Source organism: Callorhinus ursinus, unplaced genomic scaffold (genome assembly GCF_003265705.2).
Source record: "Callorhinus ursinus isolate GAN/ISIS: 27379988/994484 unplaced genomic scaffold, GSC_fseal_2.0 scaffold4, whole genome shotgun sequence".
Taxonomy (NCBI): domain Eukaryota; kingdom Metazoa; phylum Chordata; class Mammalia; order Carnivora; family Otariidae; genus Callorhinus; species Callorhinus ursinus.
Genome location: NW_027397066.1, coordinates 130,402,087 through 130,421,161, shown reverse-complemented (window position 1 = coordinate 130,421,161; position 19,075 = coordinate 130,402,087).

Below are 19,075 nucleotides of genomic sequence, written 5' to 3'. Positions count from 1 at the left end.
ATCGCTCAAAGACATGAGGGATGTCAGCAAGAAGAAAAGTGTATCAATCTAAGTTCAACAGCAGAAGACTAGGAAACTAGCTAGTTTAATGAGGAAGAATAGTTACAGGGGAAAGAACAGTTTATAGGATCATTGTTAGGACTGCTGAAAGAACTCCAAGGTATGTCCAAGAAACTACACTGTAGAGAGCCATACCTCCAAGACAGAAGCTGCTCCTGGAATGATCAAGAAGTTGTATGATTGGAAGCCATGCTACAGCTGTCAATTCCGCTAACACGCCACCTCTTCTATGACCCACTTAAGCCAGAATGATGTTTGAAACTCTTCCTCTCTTTTCCACATGACTCCATTCCCACGTTGGTCAAATAATACTCATAGTATAAGCATGTATATGTTTTTGGTAGAATACATTTATGTACTTATATTTAAGGACAATTCTGAAAGGTTAGAGCTAATGGTTATTTACTTCGAGACTGATATCAACAAGATGGCAGAATAGGAAGTCCTTCACTCATATTTCCCCACAGCAACAATAATTTGGAAGCTATCCATAGACAAAAGTGCCTTTGTGGGAGCTCTGGGATCCAGATTGGGGGTTGCAAAATGCCAAGGGAGCAAAAGACTGAGGAGGACAATTTTGAGAAGGCAGGTCCATGTGTAGGTGGCAGGCTCACCAACTTTTGTTCCAATTTCAGACCCAAAAATGGTCCCAACCCCCTGTGGACTGGACAATAATCCTACTTGGCCTTCATCCTGCCACCAGCCATCTGTCTGCTTCACACCCTGAAATAGTCCTGTGACTCAGTTCCAGCTCCACACAGCTGCAGCCTAGTCAGTCCTGCCTGCTCAGGGACCCTCCCAGTGGCCTGACGGGAGCCCTCCCAGAGATCTGGCAAGAGTCACATCATCCTCACAGCTGATAACAGACCTGCCATGTACAAATCAACTATGGGCTCTGAAGTAGGCCCTTGTCCAAGCACCAGCCCTACTGACAACAGTCCTAAAGGCAGTGTTGTCAGCCCAGGGATCAGACAGAATCTACACACACCTGAGCATCTGGTAACAGGCTCACCATGGATGGATGAATGGACAATGAAGCTGTGATATATATATATATGTATTTACAATGGCATAGTATTCAGCCATTTAAAAAAAAGGAAATCTTGCCATTTGTAACATTGCGTAAATCTGGAGGACATTTTGCTAAGTGAAATAAGCCAGATACAGAAAGACAAATACTATATGATCTCACTTATATATGGAATCTAAAAAAGGTGAACTCATAGAAGTAGACAGTAAAATGATGGTTGCCAGGGGCTGGGGGCTTAGGGAAATGTGGAGATGTTGTTCAAAGTGTTCAAACATTTTAGTTATAAGATGAATAATTTCTAGGGATCTGATGTACAGCATGATGACTATAGTTTATGATACTAAATTATATAACTTGAAATTTGCTAAGAGAGTAATCTTAACTGTTCTCACCACACACAAAGAATAGGTAATTATGTGATGGATGTATTAATTTGATTGTGGTATTCATTTCATAGCATATACATATGTCAAATCATCACATTTTACACCTTAAGCATATACAATTTTTATTTGTCATTTTTACCTCAAAAAAGCTGGAAAAATAAACAAATATATCTGAATCCATCTTAAAAATGATTGTGGCTTCAAAGTTCTTCTGGAAAAAAAAGTCAGAAGACACACAAATATAAATGTAGTTATATTTGCAGGTTGCCATAATCTTTTTTCATTTTTTGTTTGTCCTAAAAACTTACTGAATTTTGGGCGCCTGGGTGGCTCAGTTGGTTAAGCGACTGCCTTCAGCTCAGGTCGTGATCCTGGAGTCCCGGGATCGAGTCCCGCATCGGGCTCCCTGCTCAGCAGGGAGTCTGCTTCTACCTCTGACCCTCTTCCCTCTCATGCTCTCTATCTCTCATTCTCTGTCTCTCAAATAAATAAATAAAATCTTTAAAAAAAAAACTTACTGAATTTTTTTCATATTTTTACTAATTTTAAAAATTATGAAATATAAGATGTTCTTTTTTTTAAGATTTTATTTATTTATTTGTCAGAGAGAAAGAGAGAACACATGCAGGGGGAGTGGCAAGCAGGGCAGGCAGAGGGAGAAGCAGGCTCCCTGCTGAGCCAAAGGCAGACACTTAACCGCCTGAGCCACCCATGCATCCCAAAATATAAGATGTTCTTAATAAAAATCTAAGAACATTGCCAAGGGAAAGTACTTCTTCACTCTTTAGGGAAAACTTCAACAACTTAAAATCTTAATAGGCCTATGAGGTGACCTTAAGCTCTGACTCTTTGGAGTACAACTTCTCTGGAACATACTGGTCAAGGTATTTTAATGTGGTGCTGTGTTTCCTACTCTTGAGAGGTGCAGTCTTCTGCTCCTCACTAGACTGCATAAGAATAGTCCTTTGGCCTGGAACATTTCCTTACCAAAAGATAAAGAGCTCTCATAGCCTCTTCTGGGCTTATCACCTTTGAGAAAATATCTTTCCGTTTCTCTTTGTTCTGGAAAAATGAATTTAGCCACAATAGGTTCCTGGCCTTGGAAGCTTCTTTGTACCCATGAACCTAAAAATCCTCTCCCCCACCCAGTGACACTGAGTGCCCAGTCCAAAGAAATGCCTTTCATCCCCTCAGGCAGCACTAATAGGGACCTGTAGGAGTCACCACATCACCAGATGAACAAAATAACAAGGACTGCCTGTGAAAATCAAACTGCCATTCGAACTACAGGCCACAGTAGTAGTCTGGAACTTGAGTGAAAACCTAAACAGGGCTGACTGACAAAAAAATAAAGGATTGAAATAGAACTAAGAGTATCCTGACATAATAAACAAAGTGTCCAGAATGCGACTGGGAATCACCCATTATGCTAAGAACTAGGAAAACCAGAACTTAAATGAGAAGAGACAGTCACTTAACATCAATACCAACATGAATCTGATGTTAGAATTATCTGACAAGGATTGTAAAACAGCTATCATAAAAATATTTCAAAAAACAATTCTCTTGAGAAAATTGAAAAAGCTAGAATATCTCAACAAAGAAACAGAAGTTATCTGAAAAAAAAACAAGGAAATTATAAATTTGAAGGATACATAACAGAAATACAAGCTTGCTGGATGAGCTCAACAATAGAATAGAGATGGCAGAGCACGGAATCAGTGAACTTGAGGACAGATCAGTAGACTAATCAATCTCTACAACAAAGAGAAAATGCACTGAAAAAAAGAAATTGAGCCTCAGGGATTTGTGGGACAATAACAAGAAACCCAACATTTGCATCATTGTAGTCCCAGTGAAAGAGCAGAAAGAGTGGGGCTGAAAGAGTATTCTGAGAAATAGTGGTTGAAAACTTCCCAAATTTGATGAAAGACAGAAGCATACTGATTCAAGAGGCGGAGCAATCTATAAATAAGATAAATTCAAAGACATGCATGCCAGGAAAAACTATAATTAAATTTCTATAAACTAAAAACAAAACAAAACAAAACAAATCATTAAAAGCATCCAGAGAAACTACACATTGCCTATAAAAGATAAAAAGCTTTTGCACAGCAAAAGAAACAGTCCACAAAACCAAAAGACAACCGACAGAATGGGAGAAAATATTTGCAAACGACATATCAGATAAAGGGCTAGTATCCAAAATCTATAAAGAACTTATCAAACTCAACACCCAAAGAACAAATAATCCAATCAAGAAATGGGCAGAAGACATGAACAGACATTTCTCCAAAGAAGACATCCAAATGGCCAACAGGCACATGAAAAAGTGCTCAACATCACTCGGCATCAGGGAAATCCAAATCAAAACCTCAATGAGATACCACCTCACACCAGTCAGAATGGCTAAAATTAACAAGTCAGGGAACGACAGATGTTGGTGGGGATGTGGAGAAAGGGGAACCCTCCTACACTGTTGGTGGGAATGCAAGCTGGTGCAATCCCTCTGGAAAACAGTATGGAGGTTCCTCAAACAGTTGAAATTAGAGCTACCATTCGATCCAGCAATTGCACTACTGGGTATTTACCCCAAAGATACAAATGTAGGGACCCGAAGGGGTACGTGCACCCCAATGTTTATAGCAGCAATGTCCACAATAGCCAAACTGTGGAAAGAGCCAAGATGCCCATCGACAGATGAATGGATAAAGAAGAAGTGGTATATATACACAATGGAATATTATGCCGCCATCAAAAGGAATGAGATCTTGCCATTTGCAACGACGTGGATGGAACTGGAGGGTGTTATGCTGAGTGAAATAAGTCAATCAGAGAAAGACATGTATCACATGACCTCACTGATATGAGGAATTCTAAATCTCAGGAAACAAACTGAGTGTTACTGGAGTGGTTGGGGGTGGGAGGAATGGGATGGCTGGGTGATAGACATTGGGGAGGGTATGTGCTACGGTGAGCGCTGTGAATTGTGCAAGACTGTTGAATCACAGATCTGTACTTCTGAAACAAATAACGCAACATATTTTAAGAAAAAAGAAAAGAAGAAGATAACAGGAGAGGAAGAAAAGGGGAGTATGTCAGAGGGGGAGACGAACCATGAGAGATGATGGACTCTGAAAAACAAACTGAGGGTTCTAGAGGGTAGGGGGGTGGGGGGATGGGTTATCCTGGTGATGGGTATTGAGGAGGGCACGTTCTGCATGGAGCACTGGGTGTTATGAACCAACAATGAATCATGGAACACTGCATCAAAAACTAATGATGTAATATATGGTGATTAACATAACAATAAAAAATTTAAAAAAAAAAAGTAAGAAATAAAACAATTTGAATGACAGTCGATTTCTCATTTGAAATCATAGAGGCCAGAAGGAAGTGGTACCTTATTTTCAAGTGCTGAAGAAAAAGAATTAACTACCAATTCTATACAGTAAAACTACCCTTCAGAAATGAAGGGAAAATAAAGACATTCTCAAATGAGAAAATCTATGAGAATCTGGCACTAGCAGATAAACCCTTAAAGATCAGCTAAAGGAACTTCTTCAAATAGAGAAAAAATTAAAGATAAAGTTCCAGAGTATCAGGAAAGAGAGGTCCAGCATTTGGAAACCACCACAGAGGTACCAAAAACCAGTTAACTACAGCAATGATTACATTAGAGACATTGACCTTTTCCCCACTTGTCTCCCCTCTTCATCTTTGACTCTGAAGGCCCAACAAGGGGAATAAAGAGAGAGAGAGGGAGAGAGAGAGAGAGAAGAGAGAAATGGAAAAACCCATCTCTGAATCATACCACAGTTTAGAAATGAGCTTAGGGATGGAGGGAAAAAGTTTGAATTTACTTTTTGCCACCAAAATTATACTATTCATATAGCTTATGGATCCTGAAAAGCTACCAATTATTTCTAAACAAACATATTTTTCCTTCTCTCAGACAACTTCTCAAACTCAGCTTTTCTCTCTCTAAATCTTAAATCCAGACGTGATTCTCACTCGGAGCAGCTTAGTTTTGCACAGATTTTTGTGTAGGCATAATGGTATCCTTGTTCTTTCATATCCTTGACCTCCAGGAATATACCAGTGTTGATCAAGAAACAGCTCTTTTGAAACACACTCGTAACCCACACTATGTAAGGAGGAAGAGTCCCTGCCTTCAATGAGCTTGAATTCAAAGAGAAAATAAAATAGATAATGATAAAACAGAAATATCATAAATAAGAAAGGACTTTGAAGAAAGGGGTCAGTTCAGAGGTTGAGCTGTAGATTAAATAATGGAGCTCTCAGGGAGCTTTAAACTTTAAAACTTTAAATTTTGTGTTTAAAAAATACATACTTATTTTTAACAAAACAGTACATTCACATGTTTAGAAACTCCAATGATACAAAAGGGCTTTTTACCAAAAGTATCAGTCCCCGATCATATCCTTCATACCCCATCTCATTGCCCAAAGAAAAGAATTTCTAACTCATTTAACCCTTCTGTTCTTAGTTTTTCTGGTGGTTACCTCCAAATTCCTAAGAGAATATACATACGTTTTTCTCAACATTTTTCTTTCTTGGTTTTCTGAGTAAAATATATATATATCAAGTATTACACACACTTATTGTAAAAAAAAGTCTAATTTTTAAATTTTTTAACATCAACAAAATTTATTGTATAATTTATTAGTTATTCTTATATAATTTTATATAGTCAATGTTAATTTCAATCTATCTACATATTTATACTTTCATAGCTTTTCATTTCTTCCTGTATCTCCAAATTATCTAATCATTTCCCAGGTAACACACTTTAGAATTTTTTTTTTTTTTAAGATTTTATTTATTTGACAGAGAGAGACACAGCGAGAGATGGAACACAAGCAGGGGGAGTGGGAGAGGGAGAAGCAGGCTCCCCACCTGGCAGGGAGCCAACTGTGGGGCTCGATCCCAGGACCCTGGGACCATGACCTGAGCTGAAGGCAGACGCTTAACGACTAAGCCACCCAGGCTCCCCTAGAATTTTCTTTAATATTGATCCACCGGTGACAAATTTTCTGTTCTGTTCTTCTAAAAATATCTTCATTTCACTTTCAAGTACTCACTATGTTGCATATGAGAAATTTAAATACTCTAAACCAACAATGTTAAACTATAAGTAAAAATAATCAGCAGGTTGTGGCAAGGAAGTGGGAGAAATCTTTTAAATATTAACCCTTCATATTCCATATCAAGAAATCGGTTCATACTCTATAAAATTGGAATAGGCTGACTTCAGATTCTTAGTGATTTTCATGTTATCTTTTCTGAATTTTTGAGGAGTTTTTTATGATACAAAATGTATCTCTGAAGTTCATCAATTTCTTTATTATATTTAAATATGTTTTTCTTCTGTTAATTCAAGCAAAATTAAATATAACAATTTTAATATTAAAAACATGATGGGGGCGCCTGGCTGGCTCAGTCAGTAGAGCATGCCACTCTTGGTCTTAGGGTCATGAGTTCAAGCCCCATGTTGGTTGTGGAGGCTACTTAAGAAAAAATAAAATAATAAAATAAAATATAGTAGAGTCCCATTCTCCTACAAATATCTATATACATAATTCTTCTATCTATACATATACACAGAAAGATATTTGGGGTTATTTTTATGAAATATTAATACTAGTTATTTCTAAATATGAGATTTGTCTTTGTATATTGCTTTCAAATTTTCTGCATTTCTTGAACTTTTTATAATGAGCATGTGCCATGTCTATAAAATGTGTAGAATCCATAGTTTAAAATTTTTAGCATTTTTTTAAATTTACATCTGGAAATCTATTTAACTATTTCCTCTTCTGTTTATTCAATGTGTCTCCTGTCCCTGTCATATCATTATCTATATATGCTAATATATAATGCCATTAAGAAATAAAATGGTAAAGTAAGATATCTGAGGGTGGAGTGAGAAATAGAGCATGATTAACTTATAAAATGGATGCAATTTTTTTTTTGAATAATTGATAGTCTGTCTTACTTAGGGCTAGTACCAGAAATTTTACGATTCTCAAAAGTACCCTGTTCTTCCCCATGTAGGGCGAACAAAAAACCTGGTTATTAGTAACAAGTACCAGAAACACCTAAATGTCTAATTTTTTTAAAGTATATAATCCCAGTCTTATAGTAATATGATGATACTAGGGACATTTAGGGTCCCTGGTGAAAGACTGTTTCAATTTTCAGTGAAACTGTTCCAGTTTACCTGGGAGAAGAGAGACGATTATTTCTCCCTAAAGCAATGACTTGGTTTCCAAACTTGCTCATACATTGCAATCACCTGGGGGGCTTAAAGAACAGTAAAGACTGGATGCCTGGGTTGTTCAGTTGGTTAAGTGTCTGACTCCTGATTTTGGCTCAGGTCATGGTCTCAGGGTCTTGAGATGAAGCCCCATGTTGGGCTCCCCACTCAGTGGGGAGTCTGCTTGAGATTCTCCCTCTGCCTCTGCCCCTCCCCCTGCTCACAAGCTCTCTCTCTCTCTATCTCTCTCTCTCCCTCTCTCTCTAAAATAAATAAATAAATCTTTAAAGACTACTGAAGACTAAGCACCAGTTTTAGAGATTCCTCCGTAATTGGCCTTGCCCATTAGGATTTTTATCAGCTCTTGGGTGATTCTAATGTACAGCCAAGATTAAGACTCAATGTCCAAGAGGAAGCAGATGTTTAGTGGCACGCCCTAAGGGCCAACTATATCTGAAAAGCAATTTAAAGCTTGATCACTTTCCGGACTCAACGTAGGCTCCATGAATGTAGGCAGAAGGAATTTGCTTTTAAGAGTCAATCCACCTTGGGCGCCTGGGTGGCTCAGTTGGTTAAGCGACTGCCTTCAGCTCAGGTCATGATCCTGGAGTCCCGGGATCGAGTCCCACATCGGGCTCCCTGCTCAGCAGGGAGTCTGCTTCTCCCTCTGACCCTCTTCCCTCTCGTGCTCTCTGTCTCTCATTCTCTCTCTCAAATAAATAAATAAATAAAATCTTTCAAAAAAAAAAGAAGAGTCAATCCATCTTCAAGGCAACTTGTGTTAGCCAAATAACTAATTGAGAATAGCCACAAAACTGATGGAACTTGGTAGCAATCCAGCTCTACTGGAAATTACTGATAATAATAATATGATAAGTATAGTTACACTTTCTTTTTAAAAATTCATTTAAAAATACAAAAGTAATGAATAAAAACAACTTTAGTTTCCAGACTGGTGGGCAGCCCAAGATCAGCTGTCACAAATCCTTTATCAACTATCATTTTTAAGTATCTGAGAGATTGGATGTCATCCCCAGAATTCCATTTTAGTTAAGTACCTACCAAAACTGTCAATAAACATTTCCTGATCCACACTCTATAAAAAGATTTTTCATCTCAGAATGTGATTATGGTCAGGGCACCTGGGTGGCTCAGTGGGTTAAGCGTCTGCCTTCAGCTCAGGTCATGATCCCAGGATCTTGGGCTCGAGTCCCACATCAGGCTCCTTGCTCAGCTGGGAGTCTGCTTCTCCCTCTCCCTCTGACCCTCCCCCCTGCTCATGCTCTCTCTCTCTCTCAAATGAATAAATAAAAGAAAATATTAAAAAAAATGATTGTGATTATGGTCATGAAAAGTTATCATTAGAATACTTTTGAAAGAAAGGAAACCAGATGTGTGATGTAAAGGGAAGCTTAGAAACACAGAAAATCTGAGGAGTTTACAAAAAGAATCCAATCATGAATTTAGGACATTGTTAAAAAAGTCTTTCATATGATCACCATTCTGTGTCACTTGACAATTTTTAAAACATCAGCGCCATCCCCTATAAGGAACAGTGTGTAAAACTTTAATTTTAATGTATTAATAATTTAATCAATTGTACCTACCCTTCACGGTGATAAAGAAATTTCCTAGACAGGGCTGACACTGAATTAGTACACACTGCTCTCACTGCACCAGTAATTTCCTAGTGGCATTTGCTCTGAAACATTCTTTCCTGTATCACACCAGGTAAACATTTTTATTTACCACAGCACCAGTGGTATCCAGGTAAACCAGCAGCTCCGGGGGGTTACTCCCAGGTAAACTGATTACTCCTAGGTAAACTGGAACAGTTTCACTGAAAACTGAAGCAGTCTTTCACCAGAGACCCTAAATGTCCCTAGTATCATCATATTACTATAAGACTGGGGTTATATACTTTAAAAAAATTAGACATTAGGTGTTTCTGGTACTTGTTACTAATAACCAGGTTTTTTGTTCATCCTACATGGGGAAGAACAGGGTACTTTTGAGAATCGTAAAATTTCTGGTACTAGCCCCAAGTAAGAAAGACTATCAATTATTCAAAAAAAAATTGCATCCATTTTATAAATCTTTTTATAGAGTGTGGATCAGGAAATGTTTATTGACAGTTTTGGTAGGTACTTAACTAAAATGGAATTCTGGGGATGACACCCAATCTCTCAGATATTTAAAAATGATAGTTGGGGCGCCTGGGTGGCTCAGTCGTTAAGCGTCTGCCTTTGGCTCAGGTCATGATCCCAGGGTCCTGGGATAGAGCCCCGAATCATCAGGTTCCCTGCTCCGTGGGAAGCCTGCTTCTCCCTCTCCCACTCCCCCTGCTTGTGTTCCCTCTCTCGCTGTGTCTCTCTCTGTCAAATAAATAAAATCTTAAAAAAAAATGATAGTTGATAAAGGATTTGTGACAGCTGATCTTGGGCTGCCCACCAGTCTGGAACCTAAAGTTGTTTTTATTTATTACTTTTGTATTTTTAAATGAATTTTGGGATGTGGAAGGAAGTGAGGAGAAACTGCTTTGGATCAGTAGTGGGCTAAATGGTGGCCCCCCAAAATCCATGTCCTAACCCCCAGAACCTGTGACAATTACCTTCTGTTGCAAAAGAACGAATGACACTATTTATGGCAAATGATGCAATTAAGAATCTTAAGAGGAGGAGCTTATCCTGGATCCACTGGGTGGGCCCTAAATTTCGTCCCACCTATCCTTAGGCAGTGAGAGTTTTAAGACAGAAGACGTGAAGGTAATGTGACCATAGAGGCAGAAACGAGAATGCTATGGCCCTAGGTCAGGGAGCACCTGGAGCCACCGGAAGCTGGAAGAGGGAAGCAACAAACAGATTCTCCCCTAGAGCCTTCAGAGGGAGCGCAACCCTGCCAACACCTTGATTACAGAATACTCTCAGAGCAGCCACAGGAAATAAGCACAGTAGCATTTGGTGATGTGGATGGTGTAAATAGTCTCACCATAGCTGATTCTCAGCTACAGATCTACAGTCCCTGACCAGAGTTGGAGAGAGATGCACACAGTTGGCAGTTTTGAGCTAGCACAAGCTCAGTTCCAGCACCCCACTGACTCTAGACAAAAGTTCATCTTTTCAAGCCCCTTCTCATTTCTTACTTGGCTTTCATTTTGTGTCTTTCTGCCAGAGACGATGAAATGAGGTATCCGGTGCATGCTTTCACGTTGAAGTCACCCAGAAAAACACGATGAAAATGACTAAAAATTCACTCAAGTTAGTAAACAGGAGGAAAGTTGGTATTTTCATAAATTTATACTAATGCATTCTATTGATGAACTTAAATGCCATTATAACACAAAGAGTACAAGCTACAAACTCATATGTTCTAAAATTTGGCCTCCATTTAGGAACTGGTGACTGTCAGCAAATCACTGAGTTTATTTTCTTACCTGCATGCAAAGGACTTCTCACTTGGTATAAGTGGTCAACAGAAGCTAGTTGGAATCATTTTACTATCATCTACATCGCTGGTGAGGATAATAAGAGTAGTAATAGTAAAGATAGGGATAATGGTAATAATAGTAATAGTAGTTGTGTTAAAGCTGGGATAGCTAATTTTATTCATTTGCTGGGATGGAGAGGATCAGTAAAGTCGAGAACAAAGACCAGTTACCAGGGAGCTGTGCAAAAGCAATTGCCATGTGTAGGGGATCCAGATTTTGGAAGGAAGTGAGATAAAGGGCAGTGTGGCAATCAAGGTCCCAGAGAGGAAGAGGAGAGAGATTTTAGCAGTTACCTCGGGGGACTTTGTGGAGGGAAATATGTAAAGAGAACCGGTGGAGGCTGAGCTGTGCGATTTACTGAGCCACATCTACAAGGGAAGGTGCAAGGAGGGGTACCCACGGCATTAAACTAACCAAACTCATGTTTGGGAGATGAGCCAACAGGCGGAAATAGATTTCAACATAGTCAAGAATTATTTGGGTTACATAACTACTCCTTTTATTATTATCCAGGCTGACAGAAAGACTTGAGCAATTATCTGGGGACCTTATCAATGAAAACAACTAATTAGTCTTTTTCACTCCACAAAAGAGCCATTAGGTAAATTCCTCAAATAGCTTCTCAGTCTAGACACTTTTTCAAGATGTAGTAAAAGTGAGGATGAAGGTAAATTTCTCCTAAATCTCTTCAATTTTCATAATCCCGAAATTTAAATGTGCTCAGTTTGCTTGTCCAATGACGATAAAGAAAATAAAGCTGCCTGTTCACATTTAATCCGGCTTGGCCGTTCAGAGCCTCTACTTTCCCCCTTGGCCAGAAGGCAGGCAGGTGGAAACGATATTCTCAGAGCAGTAAATATTGCTGGTGGATAATGGATGGCCTCAACTATAATTGAGCGTGTTCCAAGAAAGCATGCCTCTCAAGTGCTCATTCTGATTTGTAATTTCCTCCCCAAGGAAGTGTAGCATGCCAATCAAAGAATGTAAACTTGACATCAGAGTTGCAGAAATAAAATAGGTAATGTTATATATCTAATATTTCTCCTCACCTCCCCCCTTTAGGTCCCCTGTACAAGGGACTTTTCCTCAGATATGGCTATACAGGCTGATGCCAAAAGTCAGGTTTAATTAAGACCACCATCAGACTTTTCTCTGCCAAAGAACGGTGATAGGAAACATCACTTGGCCTCTTTATTGTGCTTAATTGTCATGTAGTACTCACCCTCACTCTAACATCCATTCCCAAATTCTATCGTTAATACCACCAAGCAAGGGTTTCTAAATAGGATTTACCATCAAAATCAAGTGAACATTTTAGAAATAGAGATTTCCATGCTCACCCCACATCTAATAAACCCGATCTTGGGGAATAGTTTTTAAAGGTTTCCCAGGTGATTCTGATCTTTACACAGACTTGAGAACCACTGCTGTGGCCCGTTAACTCAGGCACCTTGGGAATTCACATGGCAACGTTCTCTCCCGGAGCACTTTCCAAAGGCCAACTCAAGTATAATGGAGGATTGTAGAGAAAGTTCAGATCTTCCTTAACTAGAACTTAAGTTCTCCAGATATACCCTTTTTCATTCTCCTTCCTCCTGTCCATACCTTCTTTGTTTAGGGCTGACTGACACTTTATTATAACAATCTTACAACTGCCTTAAACAGATTGCAGGAAGGAGGAGGAGGGAAGAAAAAAAAAAACATATAACCACAAGAAGTATCAAAAAAAAGAAAAAAAACAGGGGCGCCTGGGTGGCTCAGTTGGTTAAGCGACTGCCTTCGGCTCAGGTCATGATCCTGGAGTCCCAGGATCGAGTCCCACGTCGGGCTCCCTGATCGGCGGGAGTCTGCTTCTCCCTCTGACCCTCTTCCCTCTCGTGCTCTCTATCTCTCATTCTCTCTCTCTCAAATGAATAAATAAAATCCTTTAAAAAGAAAGAATCATGGAAAGGGCATGTGAGAGGGAATATTAGGCCCCTACTTAGCCCCCTCTTCCAAATCTCAGATCTGGAAAGCAGGGCACAGCTTTGCTCCCATTAGTCAAAAGACCTTTATTAAAAAAAAAAAATGCTACTATTGTGGAACAACTGCAGGTACCCTTCTAAAACTAGTGTACAGCAGGACACATCAGGAGGCTCTGTTTCCGGGGAATCACTGCAGGTGGGTAGAGCTGAGGAGCAGTGAGTACCAGTCAAAAGTCACACATGGTATTTCAGAGTCTTCCCTGTACAGACACTGTGTGCTCATGTGGAGTGCTCAGCGCTTCTTCTCTCAGAAGCCCTCTCACAGATAAATGGACAGTAAATAACATAATGATTCATTAAAGGCAGACACATGAGGAAGATACTCAAAACAATTCTTTTTTTTTAAAGATTTTATTTATTTATTTGACAGAAAGAGACAGAATGAGAGAGGGAACACAGCAGGAGGAGTGGGAGAGGGAGAAACAGACTCCCTGCCGAGCAGGGAGCCCGACGCAGGGCTTGATCCCAGGACCCTGGGATCATGACCTGAGCCAAAGGCAGATGCTTAACCAACTGAGCCCCCCAGGCGCCCCACTCAAAACCCTTCTTAGGCACAGCAGGAGGGAATGGATTTATCTAGGAGGATAAGGGATGATATTTGAAAATGTGGGTCAGACCAGTCCTAATTTTACAAGTAGGTAAAAATTTCAACTGACCAAAGGACTTGTTAAAATATGACTTTGAAAATGTGATGGTTATTAAATTGAAATGTGCTATACAGTTGACTCTTGAACAATGTGGTTTTGAGGTGCATGGGTCCACTAATAAGCAAATTTTTAAAAAATAAATACTGTACAATACTGTAAATATATATTCTCTTTCTGATGATTTTCTTAATAGCATTTTCTTTTGTGCAGTTTATTTTATTGTTAGATTACAGTACATAATACATATAACATACAAAATATATGTTAACCAACTGTTTACACTATTAATAAGGCTTCTGATCAAGAGTAGGCTATTAGTAGTTAAGTTTTGGGGGAGTCAAAGTTAAAGATTTTACTTATTAATTTGAGAGAGGGAGCAAACGAGTGAGAGCACACAAGCAGGGGGGCAGAGGGAGAGGGAGGAACAGGTTCCCTGCTGAGCAGGGAGCCCGACACTGGACTCCATCCCTGGACGACCCTGAGATCATGACCTGAGCCAAAGGCAGACACCCAACCGACTGAGCCACCCAAGTGCTCCAGGGGGACTCAACATTATACATGGATTTTCAACTGCACAGTAGTCAGCACACCAACCTCCACACTGTTCAAGGGCCAAACTATATTTGTACACACCTTTTATGTGCTGCAACTCATTTCCTTTAATGTTCAATCTAATCATGAACGTGACAGATGCAAAATATTTTTTGCTGGTTTTTTTAGGGTCACATTCCGGTCCACAAGGAACCATGTTCCAAAGTCTCAATCAACAAGAAAAAAAGCTCCTCTTACTGACATTGTCTTCCATAATCACTTCAATACATAATTATACTAAAAGTTTCCCCTTTTTATTAACTATGAGGAAGAGAAGACACAAAAAGGGGAAAAGGGATAAATCACCTCATCTTTCCACACAACCAGAAAAGCAGAAGCAACACCAAGTCCCACCACTTTCCACAGCCCCTGTGTGCCCTTCAATTAGTAGTACCAAATTCCTTTGATGAGGAATTTTCTTTTTTTTTTTTTAAAGATTTTATTTTCAAGCAATCCCTATACCCAATGTGGGGCTCGAACTCACAACCCTGAGATCAAGAGTCACATGCTCCACCTGCTGAGCCAGGCAGGCACCCCAACGATCACATTTTTGTTTATTTATTTATTTATTTTAATTTTATTTTATTATGTAATGTCACCATACAATACATCCTTTGTTTTTGATGTAGTGATCCACGATTCATTGTTTTTGTATAACACCCAGTGCTCCATGCAGTATGTGCCGTCCTTAATACCCATCACCAGGTTAACCCATCCCCCGACCCCTCTCCCCTCTAAAACCCTCAGTTTGTCTCTCAGAGGAATTTTCTTTAGACCTCTATCCTGGGGATTTTGGTAAGGCAGGTGTTAAGGCAGGATTTATAACTAAACTGGAGACCTGCTAAGTTCTTGTGATTAACTGCACTCAAACTTATCTTTCTTCAAGGATACAGAAACAAAGAGAGGAAGTACAATTTAGAGAGAATGACTATTTTCCAGGAAATGATATAGCATAAACCTTTGGAAATAGAGCAGTTTGAGGGACTACCCCACATTCTTTTTATTAGTATTTTGTTTTAAGAAATAATTTGATTATTATAGAGAATATTTTTGGTTAAAATTATGAACCATTTTTGGTTAAAATAATGAACCATTGCTCGGGGCCCCTGGGTGGCTTAGTTGGTTAAGCTACTGCCTTCTGCTCAGGTCATGATCCCAGAGTCCTGGGATCGAGCCCCGCGTCAGGCTCCCTGCTAAGCTGGGAGCCTGCTTCTTCCTCTCCCTCTGCCACTCCCCCCTGCTTGTGTTCTCCTGCTCTCTCTCTCTCTCTCTCTGTCAAATAAATAAATAAAATAAAATCTTTAAAAAAATAAAATAAAATAATGAACCATTGCTCATTACAAGAAAGAAGTGACAACTAATAAAGAATTAGTTATTAATTTGGCTTTATTCAAGTAAAACAAAGGCTCTAGAGTCTAACTTTTGAAGTCTGAAGACAGCTTCCTCCCTTCAACATAAAGCTCCATCTTAGCAGCCACCCTTCATCTGGATATGGTGTCAGAAAGGCTTAAGCTATTTCGCTATTCCCGTCTTGTAAAGAATTAGTGTAAACTAGAGAATAAGTGGGCTGCTAGCCAACATATGAAGATTAGAGATTTTCTCACTGAGCTGGAATAAAACTTGGGCCATAATTCTACAGCCCATTCTCATTTCCTTGGGGAAAGAAGAGCAATCATAAAGGAGAACTTGAGCAAGGAGTCAAGAAGACCCCATCTTAAGGGAACTGCTCAAGGGCAGCTCAGCCTTAAACAACTAAGTTGTCCTAAAGAGGGTGGCATGTCTGAACATGTTAGAGCTATCCAAAGGGGCAGAGTTTATAACTGAAAGAGCAGAGGGAGGAGAGATTCCTAGTCCTCCCATCATTGAATAATGGCTAGACCCCAACCCAGCCCAGCTGAGTGGTGAGCTGCTCTTCCAGCAGAGGGCAGTGCAGGAAACTTTCTGGTGGAGAGGAACTTGGATTTTGGTAAGGCAGGTGTTAAGGCAGGATTTATAACTAAACTGGAGACCTGCTAAGGGGCCTGACGCGGGGCTCGATCCCAAGACTCTGGGATCATGACCTGAGCAGAAGGCAGTAGCTTAACCAACTAAGCCACCCAGGGGCCCCGAGCAATGGTTCATTATTTTAACCAAAAATGGTTCATAATTTTAACCAAAAATATTCTCTATAATAATCAAATTATTTCTTAAAACAAAATACTAATAAAAAGAATGTGGGGTAGTCCCTCAAACTGCTCTATTTCCAAAGGTTTATGCTATATCATTTCCTGGAAAATAGTCATTCTCTCTAAATTGTACTTCCTCTCTTTGTTTCTGTATCCTTGAAGAAAGATAAGTTTGAGTGCAGTTAATCACAAGAACTTAGCAGGTCTCCAGTTTAGTTATAAATCCTGCCTTAACACCTGCCTTACCAAAATCTCTGTCCTGGAAAACCCCGATAAGATTTTGAATGTATATATCAAAAGTTGGTTGTGTTCTGGCCACCTCCACACTATTCTAATAAATTAAAACATAAAATTTGAGATTTGGTCATTACATTTTTTTTTTAATTTTGCAAGCTGATAAAACAAAGCAAACTAAGCTTGAACTCTACCTTAGCAAAATTTGTATCATGAAGCCTCTTCCCCAGCATCTTCTCACCCTGGCAAAATACTCATGAGTGTAAGTTCAAAGTAGTCTAATTACATTGTTTGACCTTTATTAGCTTGTAAAGACAAAATATATCTCTTTTTCAGTCTTACACCATCCTTTATTTCTTACTTCAGTGCTCTTGAGTATATCTCTTAACAAAAACACTTTTCAATTCCATTTTCTCATCGTTTTTTTCTGCTGTTTTCAGGCTATTACTTTGTTGGTTCTACCAAGAACCTGTTCGTAGAAGATGCACCAAGTGTCAGTTACAAAAACTTTACTGATGAGGACCAACCAACTCATTGGACCTTGTCTACTGGCATGCTATGTAGACATTTTCCAAAATCTGATTCATCTTTGAGGGTTTTCTGATTTTCTGAATGAATTGTGACACTCCATTTTCTCACCCATGTTTTTTTTCCCCTATGTATTTGCAAAACTGGACAAATTACACCTGTCCAAGCCTGGGAGGCACAAATGGACTTAATTAACATCAATAAACAGTTCTCAAAAGCAAAATGCCAGGTTTCCTCTCATCGTTCCAAAATGGCACCTAATAGTAAAATGGCCAGTCTTACCAGTTTAATCCTTCAGTCCTTTTGCAACACAAAAGAATCAATGTTATAACCCTGATAACAATAAGACACAAGAGAACATCCATTTAACTGTATTTTCTTAGATCCATGACTTGGTCATGAGCATGGAATAACCTAAAATCCATAATCAATTATCTACATATGCTTTACCCCCAATACGAACCCTAAGTTGTCTTACATAAAAAATATTAAACAGGCCTGCTCAAAAGTACTATACCTGCTCAAAAAGTGAAACCCAAAAGCTAGAACACAGAGATCTTAATTATGGATTTGCTTCTACGTCAGAATGCCAACAGCTACCTGATTGTAGTCAATTTTTGTGAATTATTATTCCATAATAGGAAATTTCTTGAAAAGTAGAGATCATTTTTCTTTCATTACGAAATATTCCAAACTTGCAGAAAATAGTATGCACCTGTGCACTCACGCTGCATACTCTTAAAATATGACATTAATCATATTAACATTTAAAGATATATAACTTCAATCTTTATTCTAGGTCCTTCGAAAATACTTAAGATATCACAAATGTGGTTATATTTAATTCAATCTCTGCACCTTATTTCCATCCTCTTTCCAGAATAAGCACTGGTCTAACGTCAGTGTCTGCTTCCCTTGATGTTTAGATTTTGCCATACATACACACGCTTGTCACAGTAATGTTCCACATGCTTTTACATCATGTACATATCTGTACCCTCACAATATCTGACATAGAGTAACATCTGAAAATTCTTTAGTCAAATCAGATACTAAATATATAAAAAGGAAAAAAAATAAGTTCCCTACTTTCAAAAGATCAAGCTGAAATTTTAATAGCCTAAGAATAAAACGTTAAACTGAACTCAAGAAAATTACTTCCTAAAGAGTCTTGCTTAGATGATAAATCCTATATTCCTCTAACTTATTTAAAAAATAATTTTGTACTAGTTCTTTTAAGAGCTCATTTCTTTAAAAAAAAAAGAGCTCATTTCTTTCCAATTCTGCTATCACAGTCAGTATAATCCTGACTTTGTCTACTTCAATAAATTCTGTCTGCTTCCATATAAAGTGTAATTTACATCTCGATTTTTACAAACATCTCTTCATATAAATCTGCCTCATAAACAAAAATCAGATATTTTTGGCACCTAATAGCACCTGATGGCAAAACTTCCCAAAATGAGTTCCACATTAATACTAATACTTGCCCAGATCAGAATGTAGGTTGATGAAAAAAATGTATGTTCTTCTGTTTATCGTAGCTTTTCCCTAAAACCACATTATCCATCAGTGTTAAATAGTGACACTTACCACCCAATAACTTTACCTACTGAACATAGCCAATGAATGCACAGTAAATA